Source organism: Callithrix jacchus, chromosome 17, assembly GCF_049354715.1.
Source record: "Callithrix jacchus isolate 240 chromosome 17, calJac240_pri, whole genome shotgun sequence".
In the NCBI taxonomy this organism is placed as follows: Eukaryota; Metazoa; Chordata; class Mammalia; order Primates; family Cebidae; genus Callithrix; species Callithrix jacchus.
In genome coordinates, this window is record NC_133518.1 from 23,939,561 (window position 1) to 23,958,545 (window position 18,985).

Here is an 18,985-nt window from a genome sequence, read left to right on the forward strand (position 1 = left end):
AACATGGAAGGCTGACATCAATTCGGCAGAGTCTGGACATCCACAGAAAGAATTTAATCTAAGCCTGTCTGCAAAATGGAGAAACATCTCCCTGGCCTGGGCAGTGGAAAGACATAAAACCACACAGACCACGGCATCCCATCCTTAACTTGGCTGACTTCCTTGCCAGCAGCAGACAGAACCCTATAAGGGTTTGGACATAAGTCTGTGTTCACGCCCTTCAGCAGCAGTCTCCTCCCACCTCCAATTTTACTGCCTCTGTGCCCCATGCAGGGAAGTAGAACACAGTGAACAGCAATTCTCAAACTGGGAACTTCTAACTTATCCAGAGTTATGGCTGAGGTTGGGGTGGGAGACAGTATCACAACCACCATGAGACTATTTTAATTTTTTATTCTTATATGATCAATAGTCTTTTAAAAAATAGGCATATTCTGGGTCAGTCTAAATTACCACCTAATACCCACAAAATGCAATCCCTGCATTTTGTACTGCTATTTTTAATCAGGTTATAACCAACTGATCCTATGAAGGAATAGCATTTCATTTCTATGTATTAAGAGACATAACTCAATGCATTTGATCTTGCATATCCTAATAGCTAAATGACAACATTCTGTGTCTGCTAATGTACTTTATTTTAGCCAATTGTATGACAAATCTTGAAATTTCCAGTGGTAGAATTACAAGACATTTTCTTGGACTGAAACTTCAGTTTTTTAAGTTACGGAATAAACCGAGGTTTACATACAGTGTCATAAAAATGACGGGGCAGTAATGTATACCAACTGGAGCAGTTAATGAAGAAAAAATTTAGTGGACCCCGAATGAAAACAAGGAACCAACATCCACTGGAGACCAAATTGCCTCATTTTATGCTATGCAAATAAAAGCTTACCAATAGTTCAAACAAGGAACAATTTGTAAGAGAAATGAGTCATCTTATATACACTAATTCAGATACACTGATATGATCGTTAGTACCATTTGGAAAATGCGAATTTTTTTGTGTGTATCTACCACTGTACTAATGAGATTGTAAAAATTTCATTACCAGAACTTACCTGGTAAGTTGTAGAGATACCTGAAAAATATTTTTGGTAAATGTTTCAGTATTGTTTGGGCATGCACTATTACTTTGCATTATTGCCTTTTGATAGGTCACAGGATAAAAGGAGAGCATACATTTATTGTTTAAAAGCAAAAAGAAAAATAACAATAATGACAAAAATGGACTCTCATGCTCAAAATCAAAAGGAAGTAAACAAAATGTCTTTCTATTATTAAATACAACCATTGGAAATTTTATTTAAATTACATTAAACTGCATGGCATTAACACTGACAATTTAATTTTTATTTTGAAATTATGTTGTTTCTTAATTTATTCAGGTTTTATAGTTATGTATAACTATAAAAACACTAGGAAATTTCATTCCTAAATATATAGATATGTTTAAATATATCTCTCTACATATCTACATATGTAGAGAGATATATCTGTATAATTTAAGCCACAATATAATAAAATAATTCAAATCACTCTGGAAGGTAGGGGTCCAAAATGAAAGAAAAAAAAGTGCAAAGTAATAAGAAGTTAAAGAAAATTATTGACAAAATAACCCTATTTACAGTGGATACCCAGCAGAAGCAGACCTTGGGCAAATCACTTTAACTTCTCTAAGCTTCAATTTACCTTTTCTGTAAGAATAGTCACATAAGTGCTAAGTTTGTAAATGCACAGGGGAAAAAGTATTTGGAATAAGCCACATCCCACTGTAAATAATGATAACTTCTGAGAAAAAATATGGTTTGAGGGACAGAGGTCAGAAGAACTGAATTGAACTTTTTACTCTATAATATCTGAATGTTTGAATTTTATACAAGTATATTCATCTAATAGAGTAAAAAATAAAGTGATTGCATAAACGAAAGGTCAGCAGATTACTCAAGTGTTGAAAAGAGCATAGACTTGGGGAGACTGACTCAAGATGGCGCAGTGAGAACAACCCAGGATTGAAGGTCTCAGTGAACGTGCGGAGGGTGAGTCAGGGCCGCATTTCCAGACTGATCTTTGTTGCCCACAGAAAGGGGAAATTCCCAGGTATAAAAGAGAAGCGAGACACCAGGGAAGAGGTTTTGGCTGGTGCAGCCGGTAGCCGGTGCAGCGGCGCTCCACAGCGCTCGGCACAAAGTGCAAGGGTCCGAGTGCCCTGTTGAACCGGCAATCTGAGACTTGAGAGGGCAGATTGGCATATCCATCTGATTGAACGGGTCTTGGACAGTGAGCCAGGCCAGGAGATTCCAGGGAAACAGCGTTTGGGCCAGCGCAGTGGAACAAAAAAAAACGGCGATTCCAAACGCTCCGGCTGGAGAGTTTCACTGCAAGCACAGCTGAACCCAGGACGATGCAGCTCAGTGGGGGAGAGGCGTCGACCATTACCAAGGCAATCCACCCCTACTGAGGTAAACTCCCATTGCTGATGCAGCCTGCTGTTGCCGAGGCAACACGCAAAAACAGAGAGACTTCGCCACAAGGCATAGCCCGTGGCAGCAGGGTGGAGACCTCAGTAGCAGGGCAGAGCCTGCAGCAACAGGGCGGACCACACACCAGCAGGGCGGAGCCTCGGCAGGCAAATAGTGACTAGACTGCCTCCTAGCTGGGCAGGACAGCGCAAGGACACACATAAAGAAAGCCCCAACCCCCTGAGACACAGCATCTGAGAAAAAAAGGGTTTTTTTATGAGTTCTGCTGCAGCAGAATTAAATGTAGCAGCCTAACAGCCCTTAATGAACAACAGAGCTCACAGCTCAGCATTTGAGCTCCTATAAAGTACAGACTATCTCCTCAAGCAGCTCCCTGACCCCTCTATATCCAGAAGATGAACATTTGGCAGGCATCATTCAGGGACAAAGATAGCAGAAGAAGAAACTGGTAGCATCCCTCATTGTTCCGCAGCTGCTATAGGTGCACCCCAGACAAGCAGGGCCTGGAGTGGACCTCAGCAGTTGTACAGTAAAGGGGCTAGACTGGTAGAAGGAAAACCAAGTAACAAAAATACTTCATCATCAACAATATGGGCGTCCACTCAGAGATCCAATCGAAAAGTCAGCAACTACACAGACGACAGGTGGATAAATCCACAAATATGGGAAGAAACCAGCACAAAAAACAGGAAAACACCCGAAATCAGAAAACTTCGCCTCCTGAAAAAGACCAAAACACCTCACCAGCAAGGGAACAAAGCTGGACGGAGAATGATTGTGATGAAATGACAAAATTAGACTTCAGAAGGTGGATAATGAGAAACTTTTGTGGGCTAAAAGAACATGTTTTAAATCAATGCAAAGAAACTAAGAACCTTGAAAAAAGATTTGAAAAAGAATCAGGAAATGATAACAAGAATGGATAACTTAGGAATACGAATGAATTGAAGGAGCTGAAAAACACAATACGAGAACTTTGCGAGGCATGCACAACTTTCAACAGCTGAATTGACCAAGCAGAAGAAAGAATATCAGAAGTCAAAAATCAACTCAATGAAATAAAATGAGAAACCAAGAATAGAGAAAAAAGTGCAAAAAGAAATGAACAAAGTCTCCAAGAAATGTGGGACTATGTAAAGAGACCTAACCTACGTTTGATAGGTGTACCAGAATGTGACGAAGAGAATGAATCCAAGCTGGAAAATACTCTTCAAGATATAATCCAGGAAAATTCCCCCCACCCAGCAAGGCAGGCCAACACTCAAATGCAGGAAATACAGAGAACACCACAAAGATATTCCGCAAGAAGAGCAATCCCAAGGCACATAATCATCAGATTCACCAGGGTTGAAATAAAAAAGAAAATACTAAGTGCAGCCAGAGAGAAAGGTCGGGTCACCCACAAAGGGAAGCCCAACAGACTCACAGCAGATCTCTTGCAGAAACTCTACAAGCCAGAAGAGAGTGGGGGCCAATATTCAACATCCTTAAAGAAAAGAACTTTCAACCCAGAATGTTATATCCAGCCAAACTGAGCTTCATAAGTGAAGGAAAAATAAAATCCTTTGTGAACAAGCAAGTACTCAGAGATTTTTGTCATCACCAGGCCTGCTTTACAAGAGCTCCTGAAAGAGGCACTGCACTAAACATAGAAAGGAACAACCAGTACCAGCCATTCCAAAAACATACCAAATGCTAAAGAGCATCAACATAATGAAGACTCCACATCCACTAATGGGCAAAACAGCCAGCTAGCATCAAAATGGCAGTATCAAATCCACACATAACAATATTAACCCTAAATGTAAATGGACGAAATGCACCAATCAAAAGAAACAGACTGGCAAATTGGATAAAAATCCAAAACCCATCAGTGTGCTGTATCCAGGAAACCCATATCACATGCAAGGATACACAAAGGCTCAAAATAAAGTGATGAAGAAAGATTTACCAAGCAAATGGAGAGCAAAAAAAAGCAGGAGCTGCAATTCTCATCTCTGATAAAATAGACTTTAAAGCAACAAAAATCAAAAGAGAAAAAGAAGGTCCATACATAATGGTAAAAGGATCAATACAACAAGAAGAGCTAACGATCCTAAACATATATGGACCCAATACAGGAGCACCCAGATACATAAGGCAAGTTCTTAATGACTTACAAAGAGACTTAAACTCTCACAAAACAATAGTGGGAGACTTTAACACTCCACTGTCAATATTAGACAGATCAACCAGACAGAAAATTCAACAAAAATATCCAGGGCTTGAACTCAGACCTGGAACAAGCAAGCCTGATAGACATTTACAGAACTCTCCACCCCAAATCCACAGAATATACATTCTTCTCAGCACCACATCACACCTACTCTAAAATTGACCACATAATTGGAAGTAAAGCACTCCTCAGCAAATGCAAAACAACTGAAATCATAACAAACAGTCTCTCAGACCATAGTGCAATCAAGTTAGAACTCAGAATTCAGAAACCAACCCAGAACTGCACAGCTTCATGGAAACTGAACAACTGGCTCTTGAGTGTTGACTGGGTAAACAATGAAATGAAGACAGAAATAAAGAAGATCTTTGAAACCAATGAGAACGAAGACACAACATGCCAGAATCTCTGGGACACATTTAAAGCAGTCTCTAGAGGAAAATATATAGGAATAAGTGCCCATAAGAAGAGAATGGAGAGATCCAAAATTGACATCCTATCATCAAAATTGAAAAAGCTAGAGGAGCAAGATCAAAAAAACACAAAACCTAGCAGAAGACAAGAAATAACTAAGATCAGAGCTGAACTGAAGGAGATTGAGACACGAAAAACCCTTCAAAAAATCAATAAATCCAAGAGCTGGTTTTTTGAAAATATCAACACAATATACAAACCACTAGCCAGATTGATAAAAAAGAAAACAGAGAAAAACCAAATAGATGCAATAAAAAATGATAAAGGGGAAATCACCACAGATTCCACAGAAATTCAAACCATCATCAGAGAATATTACAAACAACTCTATGCACATAAACTAATAAACCTGGAAGAAATGGATAAATTCCTGGACTCCTGTGTCCTCCCAAGCCTAAACCAGGAGGAAGCTGAAACTATGAATAGACCATTAACAAGGTCAGAAGTCGAGGCAGCAATTAAGAGCCTACCACACAAAAAAAGCCCAGGTCCAGATGGGTTCACAGTTGAATTCTACCAGACACACAAAGAGGAGCTGGTACCATTCCTTCTAAAACTATTCAAAATAATCCAAAAAGAGGGAATCCTTCTCAAATCATTTTATGAGACCAAACAACATCCTGATAGCAAAACCCGGCAGAGACCCAACAAGAAAAAAAACTTCAGGCCAATATCCATGATGAACATAGATGCAAAAATCTTCAATAAAATATTGGCCAGCCGATTGCAACAGCAAATCAAAAAACTTATCCATCATGATCAAGTAGGATTTATCCCAGGGATGCAAGGCTGGTTCAACATAAGCAAGTCTATAAATGTAATTCACCACATAAACAGAACCAAAAACAAAACCACATGATTATCTCAATTGATGCAGAGAAGGCATTCGACAAAATTTAACAGCCCTTTATGCTAAAAACCCTCAATAAACTCGGTATCGATGGAACGTATCTCAAAGTAAAAAAAGCTATTTATGACAAACCAACCGCCAATATCATACTGAATGGGCAAAAACTGGAAGCATTCCCTTTGAAATCCAGCACTAGACAAGGATGCCGTCTTTCACCACTCCTATTCAATATAGTACTGGAAGTTTTAGCCAGAGCAATCAGGCAAGAAAAAGAAATAAAAGGTATTCAAATAGGAAAGATGAAAGCCAAACTGTCTCTATTTGCAGACGACATGATAGTATACCTAGAAGACCCCATCACCTCAGCCCAAAAACTCCTGAAACTGATAAGCAACTTCAGCAAAGTCTCAGGATATAAAATCAATGTGCAAAAATCACAAGCCTTCCTCTACACCAATAACAGACTTAGAGAAAGCCAAATCAAGAACAAACTGCCATTCACAATTGCTACAAAAAGAATAAAATATCTAGGAATACAACTCACAAGGAACGTAATGGACCTCTTCAAGGAGAACTACAAAACACTGCTCAATGAAATAAGAGAGGACACGAACAGATGGAGAAGCATTCCATGTTCATGGTTAGGAAGAATTAATATCGTGAAAATGGCTATACTGCCCAAAGTAATTTACAGAAATCAACGCTATCCCCATCAAGCTACCACTGACTTTCTTCACAGAACTGGAAAAAACCACCATGAACTTCATACGGAACCAAAAGAGAGCCCGCATAGCCAAGTCAATTCTAAGCAAAAAGAATACAGCGGGGGGCATCACACTACCGGATTTCAAACTATACTACAAGGCTACAGTAATCAAAACAGCATGGTACTGGTACCAAAACAGAGCTATAGACCAATGGAACAAAACAGAGACATCAGAGGCAACACAGCATATCTACAACCATACAATCTTTGATAAACCTGGCAAAAACAAGCAATGGGGAAAGAATTCCCTATTTAATAAATGGTATTGGGAAAACTGGCTAGCCATGTGCAGAAAGCAGAAACTGGACCCCTTCCTGACACCTTACACTAAAATTAACTCCAGATGGATTAAAGACTTAAACATAAGACCTGGCACCATAAAAACCCTAGAAGGAAATCTAGGCAAAACCATCCAGGACATAGGAGTAGGCAAGGACTTCATGAACAAAACACCAAAAGCATTGGCAACAAAAGCCAAAATAGACAAATGGGACCTAATCAAACTCCACAGCTTCTGCACGGCAAAAGAAATAGTCACTAGAGTGAATCGGCAACCAACAGAATGGGAAAACATTTTTGCAGTTTACCCATCTGACAAAGGACTGATATCCAGAATTTACAAAGAACTCAAACAGATTTACAGGAAAAAAACAAACAAGCCCATTCAAAAATGGGCAAAGGATAAGAACAGACACTTTACAAAAGAAGACATAGATGAGGCCAACAATCATGAAAAAATGCTCATCATCACTGGTCATCAGAGAGATGCAAATCAAAACCACATTGAGATACCATCTCACGCCAGTTAGAATGGCGATATTAAAAAATCTGGAAACAACAGATGCTGGAGAGGATGTGAAGAAAGAACACTTTTACACTGTTGGGAGTGTAAATTAGTTCAACCATTGTGGAAGACAGTGTGGCGATTCCTCAAGGCCTTAGAAATAGAAATTCCATTTGACCCAGCAATCCCATTACTGGGTATATATCCAAAGGACTATAAATCGTTCTACTATAAGGACACATGCACACGAATGTTCATTGCAGCACTGTTTACAATAGCAAAGACCTAGAATCAACACAAATGCCCATTGACGATAGACTGGATTGGGAAAATGTGGCACATATACACCATGGAATATTATGCAGCGATCAGAAATGATGAGTTCGTGTCATTTGTAGGGACATGGATGAATCTAGAGAACATCATTCTCAGCAAACTGACACAAGAACAGAAAATGAAATACTGCATATTCTCACTCACAGGCGGGTGATGAAAAATGAGAACACATGGACACAGGGAGGGGAGTACTAAACACTGGGGTCTATTGGGGGGAAAAGGGGAGGGCCAGCAGTGGGGGGAGCTGGGGAGGGATAGCCTGGGGAGAAATGCCAAATGTGGGTGAAGGGGAGAAAGGAAGCAAAACACACTGCCATGTGTGTACCTATACAACTGTCTTGCATGTTCTGCACATGTACCCCAAAACCTAAAATGCAATAAAAAATTTAAAAAAAAGAAAAAAGAAAAGAGCATAGACTTTAGCTTCAGAAAACCTAGGGCTAAACTTGATTCAGGTGATTCTTATGAGCTGTGAGACCTTGGGCAACTCACTTAACTTCTTTAAGCCCCAGTTTTCCTTATCTGAAAATTATTAGTAATATTAGCTATGGGGATAATGAGAGGATTAAATAAAATTAAGTATGCAATTCAGACCCAGGGTGATCAGGCCTCCCCAGTGTTGCTAGCTTCAGGGCTCTGCATCATTCCTTGCTGATTTCCCTAGTCAGCAAGTGATTCCTTTCTTAAATGTTTCAAAGTACCCAGTTGGAGTGTAGCATCTGTTTCTTCCTAGACTCCCACATATTCAGTGTTCCATAGTGTGGCTTCAGTGAGACGACCCAGCTCTACAGAGACAAATTCGCTGTGGGAAACTTCCAGTGGAAATTTCTGCAAATTTCAACAGATCAACCTCGTGCTTAGGCAAGAGAGGGAGAATCTTAGGTTGTGCCATTTCAGTGGGATGGAAAAAAATCCCTCATCTGCTGGTCTGAAATTCCACCACTGTGATAATTACAGCTCATTCACTGGTGGTTATAAAAGATGAAAGTTTTCTAATTACAGGTTGCAATTTCAAACTGCCCAGTCAGAATTTGTCTGCAAAGGTAAAGGATAAAATTTTTGAAATTATAATTTTCTTAATCCCTACTGTCAAGATTTTTTTCTGCCTCTGAGTTGCTCATAAGCATTTCTTTTACAGGCAACAGGGGTCAGTATGAATCAGCCTTCTGACCATAACAGTAGCTGTAGCTTGGACCACTGCCCATGCCTTTATTACTGCCTCTCACCCTACTCCAAAAATGCCACTTCCCTGTTCCAACACCTGTGGTGGATACCCATTTTATTTAATAATCACTGCTGTAGAACTTATCCTACTGGGTACTGGTCTAAGCAATTTATGAATATAAATTCATTTAATCTTCACAATCCTCATTTTTTTAGGTAAGGAAATTGATACACAGAGATATTAGGTAAATAACCCCAAGTTTACACAGCTAGTAAGTGGTAGGACTGGCAGTGAGACCCAGATAGATAGTCTGGCTCCTAGTTTGTGCTTTTGATCACTCAACTCTGAAGCTTCATTGCCTAACAAATTAGTGCAAACTTCTCATCAGACTTTGCATTTCTCCACAGTATAGCCCCAACTAACCTTTTCCAGGATTATCTCATATCACCATGATTTTACACCATCTTCTCAGTATCCATTCATCCAACAGAAAACAAAAACAAAAACAAAACTATTGCATAACTTGTGAAGCCACAGCCTAATGAAAAAACAGACGTTAAGAAAGAATTGGCAGCTCAAGTGGCCAAGGCAAGATGGGTTAAAGTCAGAGTGGAGGTTATGGTCCTGAAGTTGGCAAGAAGGATGACAAGGACAAGAAAAAGAAATACAAATCTCCTGTACCATATCTCACACTCAATGATGGTTAAAATTACTGAAGTTAGGGAGAATTTAAGACTGTCTTCTCATGGAGGAAGAATGCACTAGAAATCAGAAACAAATGAAACCATTAGAAGAAAAGCAAAAGAAGGAAAGATCAAAAGTAGATGATCTGAGGGGAGACCCCAATAGTAGTAGGAATCTGTGGAGCCTCCTCTCACCTAACCTGAATATTGTGAAGAGATGGGTATAAAGCCTCCTGCAGGAGTCATTCTCTATGGTCTACCTGGCACAGGTAAAACCTTGTTAGCCAAAGTGCTAGCAAACCAAACCTCAGCCACTTTCTTGAGAGTGGTTGGCTCTGAAATTATTCAGAACTACCTAGGTGATGGGCACAAACTCATACGGAAATTGTTTCAAGTTGCTGAAGAACACGCACCATCCATTGTGTTTATTGATGATATTAATGCCCCTGGGACAAAAAGATATGACAAATTCTTGTGGTGAGAGAGCAGGTCAGCGAATAATGTTGGAACTGTTGAACCAGTTGGATGGATTTGATTCTAGGGGAGATGTGAAAGTTATCATGGCTGCAAACCAAATAGAAATTTGGATCCAGCACTTAGCAGACCAGGCCACTTTGACAGGAAGATCAGGATCCCCCCTGCCTGATGAAAATACTAAGAGCATCTTTCAGATTCATACAAGCAGGATGATGATGGCTGATGATGTAACCCTGGATGACTTGATCATAGCTTAAGATGACCTCTCTGGTGCTGACATCAAGGCAATCTGCACAAAAGTTTATCTGATGGCCTTAAGAGAGCCATAGAATGAAGGTAACAAATGAAGACTTCAAAAAATATAAAGAAAATGTTATTTATAAAAATACAGAAAGACACTTCCAAGGGTCTCTATCTTTAGTGAACCACAGCTGCCATCAAGAAAATGGTTGGGAGATTTTCAACCTCTGAATGAGATAAGGCTGGGGAGTTGCCCACAGGAGTCCCCATTCCAGTTGATTTTTATTAGCAAAACATCCTGTGTGTTTTTTGGAGTAAAATGTGTAATTGCCCCACTGAGGGGCCTTCATCTCTTGGTCACTGTGCAGCACTCTACTTCCCAATAACCCATGCTCTTTCACCAAAAAAAGAAAAGAAAATCCCATAACAGTAATATGAATGAATTATAGCAGGTTTCAATAATGGAATGATATACAGCAGTGAAAATTAACTAACCACAACCACAGGCAACAGCATGGCCCTGACAGCTAAGACTGAGGCAGCAAATGCTGGGCTGGGAGCAGCAATGTCTGCTATGGGCAAGGGCACTGAGGCAACATGCTAGAGCACATGGCCTGCAAAGGGAAAGTGCTGCCTTGGTGATCCAAAGCACTTCCAGCCTCTCAAGCACACTGTCCATGTGGCTTTCCTTGTTGCCCTTCCTTGCTTGTTGCCTTTCCAAGAAGCCAGATGCAGTACTTGCTACCTTAAATGCTTGTCCATTCCTCCTGAAGAAAAAAATCCACAGGATAACTTGGTCCATCTTAGAACTTAAAAAAAAAAAAAAGAAAGAAAAAGAAAAGCCTAAGGTAGTGAAGGAAGTAAACATTTAAGTCTTATGTCTTACAACCCATGACAGACATTGGCAATCTAAAACCTGTCCTGCCTGCAGAAAACACGGTCCTGCAGTATGGTTATATAATAAACCTAAAGACTGATGGGAAATAATGAGGGTCCGCCACTACTGAAAAAGAGTAGTAACAGTGATGAGTTAGGATCAAATGCCTTTGTGTGCTGCAATATATTATTACAGTATCTTTCCATTTTTCATGTACCTAAAAATTCCCTTAAAAGGCAGTCCAGATGATTGCTACTGGTTAAATAATTATTTATATCTATTGTTTTCTTGCTCTTCTACTATTTATACTTGATATTTAGTATAGGCAAATCATTTTTATGTAGAAATTGTTAAGATAATTAAAGCTTCTTCTAACAATAAAATCAATACTTCTGATTTTAATTAGGTAAAATCTAAGTGTTTAAAATCCAAAACTATTTTTGAATATGAATATTTTCAATAAAATAATACACATTAAAATTTTTTCAACTACCCAAAGCAGTCTGCAGATTTCATACAATCCCTATCAAAATACCAATGTCATTTTTCTCAGAAATAGAAAAAGCAGTCCTAAAATTCATGTGGAACCACAAAAGAGCCTGAATAGTCAAAGCAATCCTGAGCAAAAAGAACAAAGCTAAAGGCACCACACTATCTGACTTCAAAATATATTACAAGGTTAGAGTACCCAAATAGCATAGTATTGGTATAAAAATAGGCACATAGACCAATGGAACAGAATAGACAACCCAGAAATAAATACACATATTCATAGCCAACTGATCTTTGACAAAGCCATGAATAACATACATTGAGGAAAGAACGATCTTCAATAAATGGTGCTAGGAAAATAAGATAAGCATATGAAGAAGAATGAAACTGGATCCCTATTTCTCACCATGTACAAAATAATTAACTCAGGATGGATTAAACACTTAAATATAAGATGCCAAACTATAAACTTAATAGAAGAAAACAAAGAGAAACTGTTCAAGATGCTGGCCTAGACAAAGACTTTATAGCTAAGACTCCAAAAGCACGGAAAATGAAAACAAAAATAGACAAATTGGACTTTATTAAATTGGAAATCTTCTGCATAGCAAAGGAAACAGTAAACAGAGTGGTGAGACAACCTATAGAATGGGAGAAGATACTTGCAAACCATCATCTGACAGGGGACTGATATGCAAAATACACAAGTGTGATAAAAATGGACCAAGATTCCAGAACAATGGGAACAATGATTCCAGATTCATGATTCCAGAACAATGGGAAAAGTCACATTTCTTGTGAAAAGTATCTTAGAAACTAACATGCATATAAGATATAGATTTATAGAAGTCACTTGCCTGTTTTACTCACTTATCCCCTTGTGGACTTTAGGTTTAAGATCTCTAGCTTAGTTTTTATATCTACAATTTCATCCTTGAGTACAGATCACCCCTGAGGCTTAAATATAATATTTCCTACCTCAAGAGACAGTATTGTTTTCTTTTTCTTTTTTTTCAGTGAAACTCTGAGGTTTTTATGGTGGCAGCATGCCTAGAACCAGGTCTATGCCAAAATGTTTATTTACATTTCCTTATTTATCAGCTTAATTTTTTTCTAGCCATGTAACCGAGTTCTGACCAATAAGATGTAGGCAGAACACTCTGCTGGCTTGAGGAATTTTAAAGTTCCCTGTAGAAGGAACATACAGTTGGTTTGGCCCTTGATCATTTCCGCTTCTTCCTCCTTTGAAGTGGACAAATTATCTGGAAATGCAAATGCCATTTTGTACTTGTGAGGAGATAGCCAAGAAGACAAAAGCCAGCTTACGAAGGACTGGCTGGACTCCTGGGTGCAATTGTGTAGCTTAACCAATTGCCAGTAATTGCCTAGGTTTGGTAATATGAGAAAAGTAAACCCTTCATGTTTAAGTCATAGTTGGTCAGCTTTTCTGTTACTTGCAGCCAAATGCATTCTTGATTTGTTTTTCTTCCCTTCTCTTTCTCTGAAGAACCAACATGATGGTTGATATTCTGTACACATACCCTGAAAACTGGAGGGCCTTCAAAGCCCTCATCACTGCTCAGTATAGCAGGGCTTGGGTCTGCATACCCTCTGCACCATTACCATTTCCACTTTGACCAAACCAACCACAACCCTAAATTTCTCTGCAAATTTTCTGCTGGCAAGATTCCAGCATTTAACGGTGACAATGGAGTCCGTGTGTTTAAGAGTAGTAATGTTATTACCTACCATGTGAGCAATCAGGAGCTGCAGGAAAATACTCCAGAAGCAGAAGCCCAGATGGTGCAGAGGGTGAGTTTTGCTGATAGCAACATAGTACCCTTAGCCAGTACTTGGTTATCCCTACCTTTGGCATCATGCACCACAACAAACAGGCCACTAAAATGCCCATCAATAATAGACTGGACAAAGAAAATGTGGCACATATATACCATGGAATACTATGCAGCCATAAAAAACGATGAGTTTGTGTCCTTTGTAGGGACTTGGATGAGTCTGGAAACCATCATTCTGAGCAAACTTAAGAACAGAAAACCAAACACCACATGTTCTCACTCATAGGTGGGTGTTGAACAATAAGAACACGTGGACTCAGGGAGAGGAGCAGCACATACTGGGGGCAGTTGGTGGGGGCTAGAGGAGGGATAGCGGGGGTGTGGGAAGGGTCGGGAGGGATAACGGGGGAAAAATGCAGAATATTGTATGCACCTATGCAACAACCCTGCATGACCTGCACATGTACCCCTGAACCTAAAGTAAGATAAGATAAAATAAAAAAGAATGCAAAAGAGGACATGAGGTGAATTCTGGTGCTACTGGATGTTCCATTGAAGATGAAGACTTTTCTGGAGGGTGAATGAGTAACTGGCTGATATCACTGTTGTCTGTACCTTGTTGTAGCTCTATAAGCAGGTGCTGGAGCCTTCTTTCCACCAAGCCTTTATGAATATCAACTACTGTCTCCTTACTTGCATTAACCAGCCCCAGCTCCAAGCTGTCTTGGAAGAAGTGAAACTGTGTGAGAAGGTGGCCCAGTTTGATGCTAAAAATTCTGCAGAGAGCCAGACTAAAAGGACACCCATGGAAGGGAAAAGAGAAGCAGAAGCCTCAGGCTGAGCACAAAGAGGAAAAACAACGTGACTTCCCTTGCTCCTGAGGAGGACATGGATGAATGTGAGCAGGAACCAGCTGCTGAGCCCAAGGCCAAGGACCTCTTTGCTCAGCTGCCATGTTGAATGAATTTATACCCAGGTGCTCCAGTGAGAACACGCTGTGTCACTGCAATATTTTTGGAAGCACTCTGTTAAGGATGGCTGGTCCCAGTGGTACTCTGAGTATCACTTAAGAGCTCACCCAGACCTTCAAAAGTTTCAGCCTCATAACTAAAATGTTCCAGTGACTGGAGAAGCTGAGGAAGAACACCTTTGCCCATGTCATCTTCTTTGGAACCAACAATAGTAGCTCCATTTCTGGAATCTTGGTCTTCAGTGGCCAGGAGACTCAGTGCCTTTTGCCTGAGTCTGGATTGGCAGGTGGACTGAGTTATACACATGGCAGAAACTGGATCCTGGAAGTGAGAAGACCCAGATGCAGGTTCAAGAGTACTTTTCCTGGGATAGGGCCTTCCAGCCTGTGGGCAAAGCTTTCAATCAGAGCAAGATCTTCACATGAACATCTCTTGTCATCAACCAGCTGGTGGTTGTTAAAAAAAAAATTTGAAAAAAAAGAAATATTTCAGTATCTTAACAATTCTACAATAAAGGAAACAGCTGTGCAATCATATTGATAGATGGCAACTCAGCCTCCACGTCTGGTGAAAACAGTGGAGTTGGGGAAGGGACAATCATGACCTGGCTTTGTCCCAAGTGAGCAGCTTCTATTCAGTCTTACTGATAGTTGCTATGCTGGAATGTTATCTGATTTTTTAAGAGAAATCAGAAACGTGGATTTTTACATGAAATCTCACAATTCAGTATTAATAATGAATTTGGAAGTTTCAGACTTCCCAAATGGCCTCATGAAAGCTAAAAGTGTTTTTGGCCTCTGTGAGCAGGTGTCAAGGAAAAGAACTCCTACCACAGGCCAAGCCCAGCAACAGCCTCTAAGTTTCCTCTTCCCAGTGCAGACTCCCACCTTTTCTGTGAGCATGTTCCTTTTCTACTTCACAATGTCTAGATAGTCTCATCAACCTTGACAATCAAATAAGTGCTAAATGAGGGCACTTTTCACTCCAAAACTTGAGTTTGTTTCTAAGAGCAAACTTCACTGTAGGAATTTCCAGTATTTTACTAAAAGCTAAATAATCTTTGTCATTAAAATTTATACTATTAAGATTAAAAAACAAACCCAGATATTTCTGGTTACCATAAAAGGCAAATACTGACTCACTTGATGTTGAAATGACTGCTTCTTTGTTCATTCTTTCAGTGGTTTGTTTTCATCTAGAAAGTGCTGTTTATGATACCAATGGTTTTTTTTCAGTTCAGGAAAATGTCGAACTCCTTTACTTTCTCAAATTTTCCAAAGTCTAACATTAATAAATAAAGCTCTGCCTTCTCATCATGTACTTTGATTTTCCTTTTCTTTCCTGTTGTTTTCTGTCTTCCCATTTCACTCCAGCCTTCGACCTTTTCGTAAGTCTGTAGCAAAACAAAGAGTAATTTGAAAATGAATATGCTCCTTACTTCACAAAATAATATTCCTATGGATTTATGTTACTGTAAATATCCAAGGCAATTGACAATATCCCTGGACAACTGAGATTCTCTAACCTCAAATCTAATACTCTTTTTCTGTCATAGTGATAGAAGTGTACCTTTTGGACTCTGTTGCCTGACCTTGGTACCTGCGTCTGACCTCTGCCTTTCTCCTAAGTAGCAAAACAACCAATAAATAACTAAAATAAATTTTTTCAACACGATTCTTCTTACTGCATAATACTCATCCATGCCAAGTCATCTCAGCAACTCTAGCCATGTAAATGTGTCTGTTTATAGTTTATAAATCTTTAGTCTGCTCTTTGAGTAATCTGTTTGCCTTTTCTATTTATAAGCACAACACATAATACCTTTGCCTGTTTGCCTGTTTAATAGCTGTTACTCCTTGATGTTTCTTTTTTTTTTGAAGTCCTTGTCCTTTATTGGACAAGGCATGGGGAAAGCAGACAAACCGGTTGGACATAGTGGATGGGTGTGTGAGGACAAAATGCTATCCGAAAGCCAGCCAACCCACACTCCCCTGAAATGGATGCTAATGCACTCCAAACTCTAGGCATTTGTTTCACACACAATCTCTTTGAGGAATAAAAGAAGGGGTTCTTGTAAAGCTTCTTGTTACCCTCAACCATGGAGGCAAGTTCTGAGTTCTGATTTTCCTAGGACACTAACTCTAGTCACGAAGATCTCTGGAGTGATCAAGCATGGTGGAGTGGCAGAGTGAATGTTTCTAAAGGATAAGTAGAACAGGAGTCTTGCCCAAGTCCTGTGACAACGTCAGTGCCTGTGTATGGCCTCCAGCCCAACCAGAAATTGACAGAGAGGCATGTATATGGTGAAAAGATACAAATATATTTAGAATTAGCCAGCTGGACTCAGTTTAGATGATCCCAATTTTGTTGGCAACATCCAAAGCATGGTAATCGGGAGCTAGTCGAACATATGCCTTCTCTCCATCAGGCCAAATCAGGGTGTTGACCTTGGCCACATCAGTATCATAGAGCTTCTTCAGAGCCTATTTGATCTGGTGCCTGTTGGCTTTAACATCCACAATGAACACAAGTGTGTTGCTGTCTTCTATCTTCATGGCAGACTCAGTGGTCAGTGGAAACTGGACAATAGCATATGGTCAAGCTTCTTTCTGCTGGAGGTGCTCTTGAGGATATTTGGGCTGTCTCTGGAGTCACAGTGTCTTGGGCCATTGGAAGATGGGTGACGTGCAGATCTTCTTTTATTTTTTTTTGGCTGTGAACACCTCTCAACACTGCCTTCTTGGCCTTTAAAGCCTTCACTTTAGGAGGGGCAGTAGCTTCCTTCTTTATGTTCAGCACCATCTTTGAAAAGCTCCTTGATGTTTCTTAATGCTTCATCATGGCAAGAGGCATTGATTGGATCTTCCTTCAACATAGAGATGAGCCAAAATTGGCTAAGTGTATTTATTTATAATTTATGTTCCTTGTAGTTCCAAAATGTGTTTGAGATCATTTAGATGAAAATATGTAGTTAGCTTAATTAAAAGAAAAAGAAAAACAAAAGTTAAAAAAAAAAATTAGAGTTAGGATAAGATAGCTATTGTCACAGAGCATAAAATTTGGGTTGAAGTTTTCTGGCAGGCCTGGAGGAAAGAAAAACAGAAAGTGGTACAAAGTTTCCATTATGTGATCAAATAAAACACATGAGTTCTTTCTTCAATAAATGAATGTCTGTAACAAATATTTGTAAAGGGTTCACAACGCCTCAGACACCATATTTGCTGTGTGGATACAAAGATAGAAGGTACTAAAATGATCTGAAAAGCCCAACATCCAGTTTGGTAGACAGACATATAAATAACGACAATGGCATAAATCAAATTTAGTGCTTGAAATACGCAAAGGGTGTTATTGGAACACTTGCTGAAGTCAAAAGTAGTTACATCTCCTAAAGAGAAGCATGCTCTATGTGCTGAGGAATAGAATGTGTATTCTGTAGCCATTGGATAAAGTGTTCTATAAATATCAATTGTGTCTATAGTACAGATTAAGTCCAACGTCTCTTTGTTGATTTTCTGTATGGCAGATTTGTCCAATGCTGAAAGTGGTGTATTGAAGTCTCCAGTTATTATTGTTTTAGGGTCTTTCTCTCTCTTTAACTCTGATAAAATTTGCTTTATGTATCTAGGTGTTCCAGTGTGCATATATATTTATAACTGTTATATCTTCTTGCTGAATTAACCCCTTTATCACAATATAGTAACCTTCTTTGCCTCTTCTTATAGTTTTTCTCTTTAAATCGATCTTGTCTGATACACATATAGCTACTTCTGCTGTTTTTTGGTTTCCATTTGTATGGAATATCTCTTTCCGTTCCTTTATGTTCAGTCTGTTTGTGTCTTTATAGGTGATGTGTATTTCTTGAAGGCAACAGGCAATTGGGTTTTATTTTTTGGTTATTGTTGGTTGTTGTTGTTGTTTATCCATTATTCATTCAGCCACTCCATGTCTTTTGATTGGAGAGTTTAGTCCATTTGCATTCAATGTTATTGATAAGTAAGCTCCTGCCATTTTGTTTTTTGTATTCTTGTTGTTTTGTGGTCTTATCTTCCTTTTTCCTTTTTCTTTCTGTTTTCCTTTAAACAAAGGTGATTTTCTCTGGTGACATAATATAATTTCTTGCTTTTCATTTTTCTTTGTATTCTTTGTGTGTTTTTTGGCTTGAGTTTACCATGAGGCTTGCAAATACTGTCTTATAACTTACTATTTTAACTTGGTAACAGCTAAACACTGTTTGCATAAACAAGCAAAAATTAAGCTAACAAAAACTACATGCTTTAACTTTATTCCCCCACTTTTTAACTTTTGGTTATTTTTACTTGTGTCCAATTGTACTGCCTATGTCCTGAAAAGTTATTGTAGTTATTTTTTAT

The 18,985-nt window shown here is 39.2% G+C and overlaps 1 protein-coding gene and 2 pseudogenes across 2 annotated transcripts in view; 2 read left to right on the forward strand and 1 right to left on the reverse strand.

The window, feature by feature from the left end:
• The window catches only part of LOC144579880 (uncharacterized), a 62,625-nt gene extending 46,646 nt beyond the window's left edge, over positions 1-15,979 (reverse strand). For both annotated transcript variants that reach the window (XR_013528456.1, XM_078353912.1), the window contains exon 1: positions 15,755-15,979. The gene's annotated coding sequence lies outside the window, so the exon portion shown is untranslated. The remainder of the gene's footprint in view (positions 1-15,754) is intronic.
• Positions 9,077-10,950, forward strand: LOC100402303 (26S proteasome regulatory subunit 4 pseudogene; annotated as a pseudogene).
• On the forward strand, positions 13,245-15,037 carry LOC100402663 (elongation factor 1-gamma-like; annotated as a pseudogene).
• Positions 15,980-18,985: the final 3,006 nt, after the last annotated feature.